The sequence below is a fragment of the Babylonia areolata genome, chromosome 25 (assembly GCF_041734735.1).
Source record: "Babylonia areolata isolate BAREFJ2019XMU chromosome 25, ASM4173473v1, whole genome shotgun sequence".
NCBI classification, from domain to species: domain Eukaryota; kingdom Metazoa; phylum Mollusca; class Gastropoda; order Neogastropoda; family Buccinidae; genus Babylonia; species Babylonia areolata.
Window position 1 is genome coordinate 37,646,800 of NC_134900.1, and position 5,000 is coordinate 37,651,799.

General features: G+C 42.2%; 1 protein-coding gene and 1 long non-coding RNA gene across 3 annotated transcripts in view; one reads left to right on the forward strand and one right to left on the reverse strand.

Annotated features, from left to right (window-relative positions):
• LOC143299921 (stabilin-2-like) overlaps positions 1-5,000 on the forward strand; it is a 283,357-nt gene that overhangs the window by 191,863 nt on the left and 86,494 nt on the right. The gene's annotated exons all lie outside the window — the stretch shown is intronic.
• Positions 3,795-5,000, reverse strand: part of LOC143299922 (uncharacterized) — a 7,475-nt gene continuing 6,269 nt past the window's right edge. The window contains exon 5 of the long non-coding RNA XR_013057579.1: positions 3,795-4,159. This is a non-coding gene — a long non-coding RNA (uncharacterized LOC143299922). The remainder of the gene's footprint in view (positions 4,160-5,000) is intronic.

Genomic DNA, 5,000 nt, shown 5'->3' on the forward strand with positions numbered 1-5,000 from the left:
TGTCCTCTGCTGTCGTTGAGGTGTCTCTAGTTTGGCAGATTCCATTTTTCTTCTTCTTCTTCTGCGTTCATGGGCTGCAAGCCCCACGTTCACTCGTATGTACACGAGTGGGCTTTTACGAGTATGACCGTTTATACCCCAGCCTTGTAGGCAGCCATACTCCGCTTTCGGGGGGGCTGCATGCTTGAGATATGTTCTTGTTTCCATAACCCACCGAACACTGGCATGGATTACAGGATCTTTAACGTGCGTATTTTGATCTTCTGCTTGTTAAACTGGGAGATCCGAAAAATCTCCACCCTTTACCCATCAGGCGCCGCCGGGACCCTCAGATTGAAAACCCAACGCTTTGACCTCTCGGCTATTGCGCCCATCAGATCCGTGGTTATTCAGTTATACGATTGAATAAACATTTAAAAAATAACGACGAAAGTTTTTCCGACAAGAGCAATGTTTTTTTTTGTTGTTGTTGTTGTTGTATATTCTGTAGATTGGTCAGGAGAAGAGGGGGAGAGGAAAGCTGATAGCAGGAGGTAGCAGGGAGACAGAATATTGATGGGGAAAAGATAGCAGGGACACCTACCATCATCCTCACCTTTATTCTCCTTACCTCCCTTTCGCGGAGAACAGGGGGGATAACTGAATGAAATAATTACGTCGGCGGTCGTGTCAATCTGGCATGCAATGTGTGACAACACGATTTGTTTGACAACGACAACAACAACAACATTTTCGGTCTGATTTTGGAAATGGAATGGAAATGAAATAGAGATGATTTCGTTTCAATGTGCAAACTTCCTAATTTGTTTTACGTTATGTGCGTAACACGAACAAACAAAACCAATGAAATGATAAACATTTTGAGAGAGAGAGAGAGAGAGAGTGTGTGTGTGTGTGTGTGTTCCAAGCGTCTGTTGCGCCTTTGCATTACTGTGTGATGCTTTTATACCCTCAAGAAATGTCTGAAAAAAATAGTGATCTTCCTTGGACCCCAGCAGCATGCAGTATTGAATTGAGGATAGACCTGGGGTGTCGTTCACAGGCACGCACACACACACACACACACACACACAGACACGCACATACAGACACAGACAGACAGACACACATACATACAGACACACACACACACACACACACATAGACTACGCACGCACACTCACAAGGCTACACCCACACCACCGCCACCACCACCCCCACACACGACATAGCATACACATACTAGGTGCACGCCAACACTCACACAGACGCACACACAGATAGACAGACATACGCACACATACACACACACACACACACACACGCACACACACACTTGTGGGCGCGCACACACACACACACACACACACACATATACTGATGTACACTCAACACACACTAGCACAAAGACAGGCAGTCAAATACATACACACACAAACGCACACAGACAGACAGACAAATACACACACACACACACATACATAAGCACACACACACACACACACACACACACACACACTCGCACGCACCCCCTCCTCTCTCTCTCACACACACACACACACACACACACATACATATATATATATATATATATATATATACACCGATGCACACTCAACACACACTGGCACACAGACGCGCACACACACAGACAGACAGACGCACACACATGCATACACACACTCACACACACACACACACACACACACACACACACACACACGCACGCACACACACACACACACACACACACACGCACACACACACACACACACACACACACGCACACACACACGCAGACACACGCACGCACACACACACATACACACACAGCCACCCACACACACGCACACACATACACATACACACACACATACACACACACACGCACACACACACACACAGAGAAAAATCAGACCAACGAACTCAGTAGCATGACTGGAAGGCCCACAGCTGCAGTGCAGACCACGTTAAACTGGGCGGAGAGAGAGAGAGAGAGAGAGAGAGAGAGAGAGATTGTTTGGCAACAGTGCAAAAAGGCGGAACGGAGTTACCCCCCCGTAATAAAGCTCCCGGCATGATGCTTGTCTTGCCCGCCAGTCCATCTGTCTCTCTCTGTCTGTCTGTCTCTCCGTCCGTCTGTCTGTCTGTCTGAGTCTCTTTTTCTGTCTCTCTCTGTGTCTCTAACTCTGTCTCTCCCTCCCTCCCTCTTTCTCTCCTACTTCCTTCCTATCTCTTATCTCCCTGTCTCCCACACTATCTTTTTTCTCCACCTCTCTCTCTCTCTCTCTCTCTCTCTCTCTCTCTCTCTTCAGTGACTGGCTCCCCAGACGTGTTACCTGTGGAACAGATAAAAGTAGAAACAAGAGAGGCAAGGCCTTCAAGACTCACTTGTGATTCACTTGAACAAGAGGCAAAGCCTTCATGGCTCATGTGTGAATCCTGTCCAAATGACAACTTTTTGGTTCAATGCATAGAAAGGAAAATTGCAAGTATATTATATACCTGGTAATCACTCCATGTCCTTATGAAATATGTGTATGTTGGTGAAAGCCCGGTTCCCAATACTCTGTGATTGACAATGGAGAGAGAGAGAGAGAGAGAGAGAGAGACAGTGTGCGTTTACACTGTTAACCGTGACAGTCCGAGTTTGAAATCCATGTCTCATCCGTCTTCTCATACTTTATTTAAAATCATGCAACGATACACCAATCTAATGTGCAGGAAGCATACTGCACACAGAAAATGAACCCATGGCAACATAAGTGTTTGTCCTCTGGCAAAAGTTGTGCAGACGAAATCTACCCCGATGGGTACACAAACATATGCATGCACTCAAAGCCTGATGTATTGGGTTATGCTGCTGATCAGGCATCTGTGTGGTAGACGTGGTTTAGCACATATATGAGTTTGTTCTAATGCCACCATCTTGAGAAACTGACATTTTGAATGTACTGATGGAAATGGTTTCTGAAATGACTGACTGGTGGTGGAAGAAGATGAGCTCAGGTGGTTGGAGGGAGTGGTCATCAACCTGGAGGTTGCTTGTCGTTCAATGAGGGAAGCACTGGGCCAGCTTTTTAGCTGAAATGCTTTAACTGTAGTGATGTTCTTGTTTTCATTTATTTATCTTAATATCATTATCTTTTTTTTTTTTTTTGGTAGGTGTGACTTTGGTTAGATATTAAAATAAGATATCTTCATTTATCTTATTTTAATATCATTATTATTATTGATTTTTGTTGTTTATTTTTGGTAAACATGACTTCGGTTAGATGTAAGTAATGGCTGCTTGTGTTGCAGCAAGTTGTGGACTTTATTCAGAGTGGTAAATGTGTTGGGACACTTAATATCAATCACCACAGTGATGGTTTTCATTTTGGCTACTTCTCATTCATAAAAATGCTGAATTAAATATGTAATATAGTTTCTGCCATGAACTTAGTTTTGGGATTTAAAATCTTGAACATGAGTTAGCCATTAAAAAAAAAAAAAAACCAATTTGTGTGTGACTGTGTGTCATATAATATTGATCTTGATCTTGTATATAAAAAAAAAAAGGGGGGTGTGGGGGGAGGGATTTTGTGTGTGTGTGTGTGTGTGTGTGTGTGTGTGTGTGCATGAATAGTCGTATGCATGCACATATAACTACATGCATCAAATTGGCCTTTCCATTAATCTATCGATAGAGTAAACCAATCAAACCTGAACATTGACATAATTATACATAATACGCAAATTGTACATAACAGGCATAGAAAACAAAAAAAAATGCCAGCAGGCAACTCGTATAGGATATCCTAGGTCCAAATTTGAATACAGCTTTGCAAGAATGCACAATTATGAAGTCCAGAAAAATAAATAATCATGGCTATCTTGAAAAAAATGGATGGGAATGAATAGCATGGCTGAAGTAATAAATGACAGAAAAGGAAAAGTGACATATAAAATGATAAATTTTCAGGAGAGGGTTTCCAGAGGGTGGGCATAGTATTTTAATGGAAAGAGTCCCTGACATCCCCACAGGAGCACACAAACAGCACCTTCAACAAACCAAACATCAACTGATCAAGCAACAGAGGCTTATGATGTTGTATTGTATTGTGTTTATTTAGATCAAAAGCATACAGGTTTTCTCACAGAAGATTCTGTTGTTCCTGTCCTAGCTGATGTCCATTTCCTGAAACAGAAGGACGACGAATTGTCAGTCATAAGAGATAAATATGCAAAGACATGTGTTTGCAACTGAATTTTGTCGGGCTTCTACCATACAACCTTTTCAGCAAGGGAAACCCAAAAATGCATGCATCATGCCAGCTGGTATAGTTTGTGGAACAAATACCCACAACCTGTCCAGCATGGGAGGCCCTACCAGGCATGTGACACATCAAATGACATAGCTCGACAGGTCACTGAAGCACTCAAGCTACCCCACCACGACAAGGTATCAGTTCCATGGGGTAGTAACATATCAAGTTTATTCATGTATTCATTTGTCAGAATGTCATATACAAACCAATGTGAAGCTCACTTTGTAAAACACAATATATTAGCACTAATGTTTACTGAATAGTTTGCAATTTAAAGAAAAAAAGTAAAACAATGGATTATGTTTAAGCATTTAAATCTGGTCTTCTTCTTATGCTACAATTTTTATTGACATTTCACTGTCTGCTGATTAACCATAATTCCATGCCTACAACACCAGTACAAGGCAGTATACCCTCCACACCACAAACCCTCTTCAAATTAGAATGGACCATCTCACGAGAAAGAGCTATAGATCTACATCATATATGTGAAGCAAGTTTTTTCAACAATCCCAAATTTCCTGATCAAGGCATCTATTTCAGAAAAAGTGCATGCCAACACAGCAACGCACTGTTTTGTGCAAACAACATGCACAAGTGTCCAAAGCTTCTGCTGTGGCTGCATGTGATCAAATGTCAATTAATATGCGATTGTAAACTTCTACTTGTTATGTATCTGATCTATCAACCCGTTTGATGGCAGATACTTGA